Genomic DNA, 12,292 nt, shown 5'->3' on the forward strand with positions numbered 1-12,292 from the left:
AAAATATAATCGTTCTGGTATATGGTATATGTTAGGTTGATGTTCTCTGTTGAATCCCTGGCAACACTGACGGTTAAATAGAGAGCACTGGATTATAGTCACTTGTATATATATTTTATATAATAATATAATGTATTTAGCATTAGCAGCCCGTAAATGTCCCACTGCTGGGATAAAGGCCTCCTCTCCCTTTGAGGAGAAGGTTTGGAGCATATTCCACCACGCTGCTCCAATATAATTCATTTCGTGCTCGGCGGTGAAGAAAAACATCGTGAGGAAACCTGCATGTGTCTAATTTCAAGGAAATTCTGCCACATGTGTATTCCGCCAAAATTAAAAAATTCGGCTCATGAGCCGAGATGGCCTAGTGGTTAGAACGCGTGCATCTTAACCGATGATTTCGGGTTCCAACCCAGGCAGGACAGCACCACTGAATTTTCATGTGTTTAATTTGTGTTTAAAATTCATCTCTTGCTCGGCGGTGAAGGAAAACATCGTGAGGAAACCTGCATATGTCTAATTTCAACGAAATTCTGCCACATGTGTATTCCGCCAACCCGCATTGGAGCAGCGTGGTGGAATATGCTCCAAACCTTCTCCTCAAAGGGAGAGGAGGCCTTCATCCCAGCAGTGGGACATTTACGGGCTGCTAGTGCTAGTGCTAATATAATGTATATGTTTATTTTACATAATATCGATCTAATTGTAGCTATCACTGTTAGTAAAGTTCCCTCTAAGACGGTCACTGAAAATCAGCGTTGAATTTTGAGGGTCGTTGTATGCTTCCCCGAGTTTTAACATAAACTGAGTGAACTTCCTTTATGTTACAGTACAATGCTGTGCACACGTCATGTTATTATAATATAATGAGTTTTTCTTTGTAATATATTTTGTGTAGCACTGTACCTATGTCACAAGTAAGGTCATATCAATTTTAATTTCAATTTTCTCTTAAGCGATTTGCTACTGATAAAAGCGTGTCTATAGTTTTATAAACTATTATTTTATTTTTATTGGAACGAAGTTTTTTTACGTGACTTACAGTAAATTGAACTGACAGCAAGCGTCATATAGTAAAAACGCTTTATGTCCCCTCCAGGTGATCGTTTCTTCTCTTTCTCTCTTCTCTTCCTATTGTATACGGTTTTTAGTCATATATTTTTATGATTTTAATTCAAACGGGATTTTAATAATTTTATTTCTTCTCTTTAAATTATTGTCAACAAATGTCAACATGATTTTTTTTGAGTGTAAATAATATTATTATTTCTCTTTCTTCTACCAAACTTAGTATATCGACTGAATTCACATCCTCTCCAAATCCGATAAAGCATTGCCATTGTGCGGCATCTTTCCTTTTACTTTGGAAAACCTCTAAGAGACTTAACTCAATGTAAATAGATATACCAGTTATGAAAGTACGTAATCCTTATATCACTGCGTGATGCACCGGGCTACCGTGCATCGATAATGCCCAACTTAGGATAACAGTTAACACATACCTTTCCATGTGTGATGTGTCAAGAGGTGAGATAAGATATTATATTTTCATTCATTTTCACTTTGATTGTAGGCACACCTTTATTAAATAGTATATAAAAACCATTTTTAACCAAATTCAAAGATTGACTTACTAGATCAAAGTTCGCCGTATGTATTAAATTCGTTCATTAAGTTTAGATAAATAAACATAATTCAGAGAATTTATAAAAATGTTTCACGGTAGTTTATGATTCCGTCAGTTCCTCATCATCAGGTGAAATAAATAGGACTTATTAAGACAAATTGTATAATTTTTAAACATATATTTAGTTTCTATTATATATCAATAGATGTCGTGTTTCTGAATCACGCTATCCTTTGTCAAAAGAAATTATATAAGACTAGGAATACAAGTAAATAAAGTGTCTCTGTCTTGGGAACGAGTGGTGTTTTATTCACAAATATATTGAGCTCAAACTGAATTGATTTACTAGGAGACGATACAGGATTTCTTCCCACAGCGTGGTGATACAATATTACATTATTGGCATTGGTCTTTGATAAATATGCAAAGTTTCAATCTTATCCGACGTTTTATTAAATTGGTGAAAATCGCGTAATAAAAAAAATAAAGATTACGTTATATTTACAGGCAAATCTGATAAAAACGAAAATCAAGAAATAACTTTAAAATTATCACCAACATTAACAGCCTATAAATTTCCCATTGCTGGGCTAAGGCCTTCTCTTCCTTTGAGGAGAAGGTTTGGGCCATACTCCACCTCGCTGCTCCAATGCGGGTTGGTGCCAAAATTGTCATTAATGTTATATTGTACAAAATTATATATGTGTATTTTGGAGTATATTTGAGATGACGATATAAAATACTTTCTGAAATGAAAACATTCAAAACAAATATTTATTAGATTAAAACAACGAATCATAACATGATGTGTTAAGTTTACACTTTGGTTTCATTAAAATGACTTGCAAGTATTTTTGATTAGTGACTCTTTGGGGAATTCAATGGGAGCTAAATTATGATTTGTTTGGAGAAATGGTTGTACTCGGTACTATCTTCCGACCCCCGTTTACCTAGGAGTTGCATTATATCTGTTTTTAGCGGATATCTACATTTCTATAAGGAATCTACGAGCCAAATTTCAAGTTTCTGGTTGTTATAGTTTCTGAGATATCGTGATTAATTTAATACAACAATTTTACTTATTTTCAAACGTTATTGTTTTATTTCACTGCCGGTTACTTAAATATATAATATAAGTATAGCAAAAACTTTTTGGTTTCGAATTGGTACCCCAAGACACCTTTCTTATTTAGATGGCAATCAAGAAATCAATTTTATTAACACATTGAAAATTGCAAAGTGAAGTCAGTAACGTATCTTTATATAACGTTTTGTCATGAAACATATATGACTTCCCCTGCCACGTGTACAACAACGCGACATAGTGTACCGGGTAGTTTCACCCATTCGTAACAAACCTATAGAAACTAGAACAGGTTCTGAGATGATGTATACGTTTTCTCATTTTACAAGGAAATGTATGCTGACTTTATCATCTTATTACAAAATAATCATCGTTACACTGGAACATCATAAAATACGAATACAATTACCATATTATAGCTGCACTTGGAAAGACTTTATTATTTGAGAGATAAGGTTTAGAATTGCTCGAATACGTGAAATAAAAGGTTGCGATTAAAACAACCCGTAAGGTGAAAGTAGGCGCATCCGATGCGATAACCTTTGACCTTACCTGTCGTTGCTTTGCCATTGTGAGCGATACTCCTATTAGCGAATGGTGCAAACATAAAATATCATAGATTACGTAAATTGATTGCGCGCGCGCACAATTAATTTGGTCCATATAAGTCTTCGTACAGGAGATATTTTAAGACGTGCTGTTAAATGTTACTTGTTTCTGTGAAGAGTTAGGTGTTTATGTGTTAAGTGTCATTACTAACAAATTAATCTTTATTTATACACTTTAATGCACTGTGATTATTTGTTTTAGTCATTTCGACGACTAATGTATTTTGACGGAAGACGAATTACATAACATAAAATTGAGAACGGTTACGAGGAGTAGGAGAAAAATTCTATGTTGCCTCCTGGGAAACTCTGCTGAGCCATGGGACACGTCACTGGGACATGTCTACCCCAAAATGCCCTTCGAGGCTAACATGTTCGTGTCGAGAACGAAATCTTCCCCGCGCGCGGCAGATACCTCTCCATCACGAAAAGGTATTTTAAAATTTTACCATAAAGATTATTGTCTAGAACAACGTATGCCTTATGTTATATGTTCAAAGACGATGTATGGAAATATCAGAAATAAATATTTCATATGAACTAATGATAATCGAATGGGAAATGACGATAACAATAATAATGATAAATGTTTTGTTAGAGTGATTTAGCTTTTGTTTTCACAAATTGAGTCGAGATGGCCCAGTGGTTAGAACGCGTGCATCTTAACCGATGATTTCGGGTTCAAACCTAGGCAGGCACCACTGAAATTTCATGTGCTTAATTTTTGTTTATAATTCATCTCGTGCTCGGCGGTGAAGGAAAACCTCGTGAGGAAACCTGCATGTGTCTAATTTTAACAAAATTCTGCCACATGTGTATTCCGCCAACCCGCATTGGAGCAGCGTGGTGGAATATGCTCCAAAACCTTCTCCTCAAAGGGAGAGGAGGCCTTTATCCCAGCAGTGGGATATTTACGGGCTGCTAATGCTAATGCTAAATTTCACAAATCAGAGGTCGTCGGCTCGGATTTGACAGATTTCCGGTTACAATTGATTGGTGGACGTGGACAAATGAATAAGGATCGTACGTCAATAGCATTGTACCAACATTCTCGCTAGGTGCTTTTCATCAAGTGTCTCCTTTTGGGTAAAACGTTTGAGTCTTTTGGATTGTTAAACGTATTATTTTCGAAATCATTTCGGTGCATTTAAAGCAACGCATTGAAAATAATAATTTTTAATTGTCAATTATTACTAACATTTTTTTTTAATAATATTGACATAAGTTGTGATATCGTTTGTACAGAAATACCTGCATGAAATTCTACTAATTAATACTTCACAGAGTAAGTTTCACTCTGTGAATCAAAATATTTTTAAATAGCGACCTGCCCTGGCTTCGCACGAATGCAATTTAGTAACAAAGATAATGATATGATATAACTTTTACCACTCATGGGTATCACAGCTTATTATTAGGGTTTTTTTTTTTAGAATTAATCATTAGTTCCAGAGATTACAGAAATTCCTAGATACAAACAAAAAAAATCTCTTTTTGATATTAGAATAGAATAGGTTCAAATATGCATTTTTGAATAATTTTGTTTGGAATTAGAGTTGAATATAAAGGTTATGTGTTAGGTTGTTTTGTGCCGGTTCGGAATATAGATTCTACCAAAAATTAACCGGCAAATAACACAGTTATTATATTTCGAAAATAAAATACATTTTTAACTATTTATAATGTAATTATGTACTTTATATTAATTATTTGTTTAGACGCAGACACAAAATATACAAACATAAAAATTCTCATGTTAGCAGTCATAGCAAAAGATAGATATTTAAATCGCTCTCGCATTTTCCGTTACTTCTTCCATTTCCCTCGGATTCCCCTTCAATAATAATTAAAAAAAAAAAAAAACAGAAATGGACTGCCGCTTCTTAAATTAAGCCGAATTCGATTCATAATTGAAACAACCGTTGAACAATCGGCATATCTTCACGAAGTGCTCCATCGTAAATAACAAATTTATCGCGCACTGCGGAGAATTCAAGCCTGCCAGGATCGTTAAGTAATGGCCGGTAATTAAATACTTTTTGGGCTTCTGGTCTCTTAGCATTCTCATCGCGTGTTTGGTTGTGCGACACTGACTATTTAATTTTATTTAAATTAGATTCAATTTACAGTCGAATTTAATCGATTTAAATGTTACATATGTTAAATCACTGTTTTGGAAATTTTGATTTGTTTTCGTTGAACACAATCACAAATCACAGTATTGAGATAACATAACTTTAGATGCACTCGTATAGAATGATTTATTTAAAGTCAAAAATGTATTTTATTCGTCTACTGAATTAATAATAATATTAAATAAAGTTTAAGTAATTCACTTAAATCGGCATTAAAGTGTAACGGACATTCAATTCAATAATTTAAATCGTCCAAAAATTGGTATTAATTATGAAACATAAATGATGAAATATTTACTTTTTTAATAAAAAGTTAATTCGAGACTATTAATTATACTTCAATCTAGCTTACGTTAAGAAATGTCGATAAAAAAAACGCTATTTGTGCATTTTATTTTGTACTAAATTAAACGGATCGGCCTTTAAAATTACTCGTTAAAATAGCTCCGTCAAGACATCTTTAAAATTTTATTAAAAAATATACTTATTTCGTCCCATCATTATTTAAGGTGGTCACAAACGTCCAATTTCCTGAAGTCATTTTGAAGTTAATTAAAATATTCAGACCAGTAGAAAACAAAGTTGCATATGAAGATACTGCTCCGAAATTGATAGCCACGTACGAAATTTTGTGCGACAATTCCAATTTTGGGAATCATTTAAAAATATGGCCTTAACACGACTGTTGGGGGAATTAAGATTCGAGTCACAGATAAAAAGAGAGAACATTATCTATCACTACACAAGAAGGTACACCTTGAAGCGACCAAAACAGTTAATTAACAAAATTCACTTTGTCTGAGACACATAAAATTTTACGAGGATCAAGATCTCGGCAGTGGCTCGTACCGACCGCGAGATATTGATACGACTCACTAGATACGACAGTTTTTAATACTTACATATTATTATATTTTATTTTGAAAAATTGCAAATTCTTGTAAATCTTAAAGAATATTCAATCTGTTCGTTAGTATTTGATTATAATAATATGTGTTATGTTTAGCTTAGTTTTATTTGCGTAGATTTTATCTTTGAAATTTACACAAAAAGGTTTAAAATTGTGATATCGAATATTTACTCAATAATTATAAAGGTTACTTGTCAAAACAAAGATACTTAAATTGTAGAAGTACATAAATAATATTATTCAATCTATATTCCCTTTTTAATCCGATATAATTACTAACGTACCACAAACAACTATTGCTTACAGTAAGCGTTAAGCTTATCTCAAAAACTCATGGATCGTCCATTTATATCTTACAGTTTATAACGAACCGATACGTATTATATATTAAATTTTTCTTACCACTTCTTGCATTCGTATGATCCTTTCGATTTAAACGTACCGGGCACACAAAAAAATTGGAGCAGGACATGTATGGAAAACAGTCATAAAATTTAATAGGATTTCCGTCAAAAAATACTTACGTGAGCAGCGTTGTGATAACTATTGCGATTTATTTTTTTTACAGACGCATGTTAATAAGCTTGCAATGGAACCAAACGAAGGTTTGTTGCAAGTGATTGTGACTGTTAATCATTTTTCGATATATTCACTTGGTGGTAGGGCTTTGTGCAAGCCCGTCTGGGTAGGTTCCACCCACTCATCAGATATTCTACTGCCAAATAACAGTACTCTGTATTGCTGTGTTCCGGTTAGAAGGGCGAGTGAGCCAGTGTAATTACAGACACAAGGGACATAACATCTTAGTTCCCAAGGTTGGTGGCGCTTAGGTGATGTAAGGAATGGTTGATATTTCTTACAGCACCTTTGTCTATGGGCGGTGTGACCACTTACCATCAGGTGGCCCATACGCTCGTCCGCCAACCAATGCCTTAAAAAAAAATACATAATTTATAATTTTGATTTTGAATTTTGATTTTTTAATGGCATAAGGACATGGCCTCAGATATTTGGATGTAAAGTGTTCCAATATAATATTTGACCTGCAACGTGAAGGTATTGTATGGAAATATTTTTTGGTCGCTATGTATTTTCAAATTCAGAATTGAGATTATTACCAGTAACACGTATTGGATATTTAAATAAAAGAAAGTAATCATTAATATAAATCTATATATTTTTAATTATTATGTTCTCTTACAATGATGGCATAAAACCTCATTTTGTAAGTGTATTTTTTTTATATTTATTTATATTATTTATACGTTATTTTATTTTAATTATTAATTTTTTGATGATAAAAATCTCCTGCCGTTTCGGAAATACGCACCTCGGACCTGAGAAGAACCGACGAGTGTAGACTTCATGAGCTGCGATGGCTTAGTGGTAACAAAACACAAATCTAAATCGATGTTTCTAAGTTTAAATTCAGGATAAGGACTTATGCTTAATTTGTATTTATAAGTCATCAGAAAACATCGTCGTCGTCTTAGTGGATAAATAAATAAATAAATAAATAAATTTTGGACATCACATACATTACTCTGATCCTAATATAAGTAGCTAAAGCACTTGAGTTATGGAAAATCAGAAGTAACGACGGTACCATATACACCCAGACCCAAGACAACATAGAAAACTAATAAACTTTTTCTACGACTATTTCTATCGACTCGGCCGGGAATCGAACCCGGGACCTCGGAGTGGCGTACTCATGAAAACCGGTGTACACACTACTCGACCACGGAGGTCGTCAATGCTGTGTATCCACCAACATACAATGGAGCAGAGTGGTAGAGTAAGCTCCAAATCTTCTCCTCAAAGTGGAGAAGAGGCCTTTGCCCAACGGTGAGTCATTAACTGTTGCATATACTAGAAACTACTAATCCATTAGGTCATTGCCATCGTCTACCTCTCATCTACCTTCCTAAATAAACCGAATGAAAATGTTTGATTAAATTTAATTGTTATTAAGTATTTTTAATTACAGGTGCAATGAAAAATAAATCGCAAAGCTATTAACGTTGAAAAAATGCAAAACACAGGTTTCGGTAGCAAGTCCACAATTTGTACTTTCCAATGCATGTCAATAGCCGTTACTCAGAGCATCTTCTGCCGTTTTTGGATGACATCGCTATATATGAGATTGTAAAAGATCGATCTTGAGAATTAAGCAAATTTTAATATTACTTTATAATTGAAATGGTTCTCTTTTATATGTTATATATTCATATTTATTGTTATACGAATTTCAGCTTAGTTTGAAGTAGTAAAAGTTAATCATGAAAACCTTTGTTTTTTCATTATTTAATTATTTATTAGCATTAAAACCTCATTTTTCAATATATTTTTTTTGTGTTAAATGAGATAACATCATAAATATTCGACACTATCAAAAATATTTCTCAGTTTATGTTATAGAACCTATTAGAAAACCTAACGCTTTCGTCACGAAATTACAATAAGGATATAAAGTAACAGCCCGTAATGCCCGTAAATGTCCCACTGTTGGTCTCCTCTCCTTTTTAAGAGACGTTTCTGAGCTTATTCCATCACGCTCCAATGCGGGGGATACACATGTGATATCTATCACTATTTCCTTCGATACATGACAAGAATTATTACAAATAATTCACAGAAAAATCGGTGATGCGCGCCCAGGTTGGAAAACGCGATCTTCGTTTCAATTCAAGTGTTCTAACCTCTGGGATATATCAAACCAATGATGATATTTTTTAATAAATTAAACAGACAAAAGCAATATACATAACAAATAAAACAAACATTAATGTTTAAAAATTAGAACACCGTACACTGAGATGATATATCTCATATTTATCTCGACACGTATTGCGGGAACCGTTGTGCGTGTGCGCATTTATGCTCAGAATAAATCAATTGAGGGAGCGGTCCCTTTGGCTCATTGACGCAACCTTCGAAGAAAGTTGATTGTGTGGTACTTAAAAATAATAATATGTGAATTAAATCGTTTAATTTATCATTTAAAACGGTATTTATATTAAGTTATGTATGTATAATTTGCTATAGCAGTTAAGTTTTCGACAATATTATACTCAAATAATGTAATAATTGTTGGTATAAATAGTAGCCAGGCGATATAAATGACACAACTCCTTATTTAATTGTAAGAATAATATGAGAAATGATATATCGTACAACCTTTATGACCCAGTGGTTAGAGCGCGCATCTTAACCGATGATTTAGGGTTCAAACCCAGGCAGGCACCACTGAATTTTCGTGCTAAATTTGTGTTTATAATTCATCTCGTGCTTGGCGGTGAAGGAAAACATCGTGAGGAAACCTGCATGTGTCTAATTTCAACGATTTATGCCTGATGGTAACTGATCATCCTTCCTATATTAATTTCAATTCTTATTATTTGTTTTATTTTACGGATTAGCAGACCAACAAACGGAGCACTTGATGGTAAGTGGTCACCCTCCCATAAATGCTCTGTAAGAAGATAAACTATTCATTACATCGCGAATCTGCCACCTTGTGCCGCTAAGATGGTATGTCCCCTGTGTTTGAAGTTACACTGGCTCGCTCACGTATTAAGCTGAAACACAACAATAATAATTACTGTTGTTTGGTGGGACTATGTGTTATCACATAAGTGATACCTACCCTAGCTTGCAGAAAGATCTACCACAGAATTGCCTCTTAAATTTTTTTTAACACATAAAAATCCTTCAATTTTTTTGGAGCAGAGTAAAACAAAAAAAAGTAACCGGGACTTATCATCCTAACTCTTATTTCATGACAAATTCAACAGCAAATTTTACCTTGAAAAAAAAAATCAATGAACGTTTCTTAAGGAATCACAGCGTTCAAGATTATTTTACGGTCCCGGACCTATAAGGGAATGACCAAAGATAAGGACAATTGATAGTGCCGTGGTCGATTTGCATTGCAGATTAAGCGCAAAAAAACTACTGTTAAGCATGTTAAGCGATCTCTTAGTCGCTTGAGTGTTATCTTAATGTTAACACGTTATTTGGAAGCGTTAATTCTGGATTAAGCAGAACAGATATTGTTCATGGTATTCGTTTTTGTGAAGAAAAAAAAACAAATATTTTTTTCTGATGACAACACTGGGATGTTAAGTTTTAACTATTTTTTTATAATAAATTGTGCTCAGCAAGTCTAGTCAAGTCAAGTCAGTCATCGTTGATCTGAATGAAGACGACTTTTTAAAACTGACATTATATTGCCTTTTATATATTAAAAAAAAAAACTGAATTGTATATAGTTAATTCAATCCTTGTATATTTTAATTTTAATAATTATAATTTGTATATATCCATTTATTAGATCTATTTTTTCAATCTTGTTATACTATTAATGTAATTCAATTTCTTCAGAAAACTCAAACTTAAATATATAAATTGCGTTCATTTTGAGTAAGCAACGTTGCGCGAAACATAACATATTATAACGTTACAAATAAAACCCATCATAGTAATAAATAACACCAAACAATATAGTAAAATATTGGTAGGAATTTATAACACCGAATCAGATTTAACCGTTAAATTAATTCGTCAATTCCAACACGCGGCGTATAATAAACAAAGTAGCGACAAGCCTTGCGTTAGTTAAGACATAGTGTACAATAACAACGGTATTCCACCGGTCCATATTAAGAATGTTATTTAATTGTGGACCTCTGTAGCACACGCGATATTAGCCAGTTTCACACTCGACTATAACATAATATTATTTAAAAAAAGAATATATTATTCTTTGTGTGCGACTAGTGTAAATATTCAATACGTTTGTGTGTGTAACGATTCGGACGAAATGTTTTCACACTGGATACAGATCACCATAATCTGTGGCGTCGGTAGTTTTGGAAATATTAATAATACCCAATCAAAACAACGCCTATCATTGTAACTGTGATATTACTCTCGTTGTCGTTATTTATTAACCTACCCGCATTTAGTTACAGATTTGCATCAGCTGTTTATTATGTGTAGTATTTAATGTAATTTTATCCAGTAAATGTCAACAAAGCGAGTGTACCGATTGGTATCAAATGGTCTTATGTTAACATAAATATACATAAAATAAAAAGCTTTATTGTATTGTAATAAAGAATACTCTTTGTGGAATTACTCTAGTTCACTCACCCAAACTGGAACGCAATACAGATTACTATTTAGCGGTAGTTTATTTATCGAGTGGACAATATACACACAGACGGACTTGTACGAAGGCCTACAATCATGGCTATATCAGAAAATTTGTTAAAAACAATGGACAATACAATACAAATACTCTTATTGTACACCAGATTAATTTATTATATTATAAATAAAGGGGAAGATATACAAAGGCGGTCTTTCTAAAAAGCAATCTGTGTCAGCGTCATTATGACAATATAGGTAAAATCATTTTACAAGATTAAATGTAGATTCTACTGAGAAATGCTCAGTAGTAGACTTTTTCATCAGTAAACGGTATAATTCCTCTAGTAATTGCGTGTTGTTTTATACACTTTGACGTCACAGATATATTCATCCCTATCAATGATACAAACTTCTTTCCAAATACATTGATAAATATAATTCAAGTAGTAACTGTATGTTTCTTCTGTATAAGTATTTGGTAAGACTTTTTTTTCCTTATTTAATTTTTTTTTACATAGTTTATAATGATACGTATGACGAAAGCTAATCAGAGCATATATCTGATATTCGTATTAAATACTAATTAACTAACCTCTATATTATAAATCATATAACTTTTCGGTTAAAAGGTAGTTAACAGCATGGCATCAAATGGTGTTATTTAAAAATATATATACTTAATATTTTATATTAAAACTATTCCTTTGGTTGCTGTTAATAAATTTCTCATTTAATGTACCTATCTGAGCCAGTCTTTATGTAGGTCCTACA

Source organism: Vanessa atalanta, chromosome 15, assembly GCF_905147765.1.
Source record: "Vanessa atalanta chromosome 15, ilVanAtal1.2, whole genome shotgun sequence".
NCBI classification, from domain to species: domain Eukaryota; kingdom Metazoa; phylum Arthropoda; class Insecta; order Lepidoptera; family Nymphalidae; genus Vanessa; species Vanessa atalanta.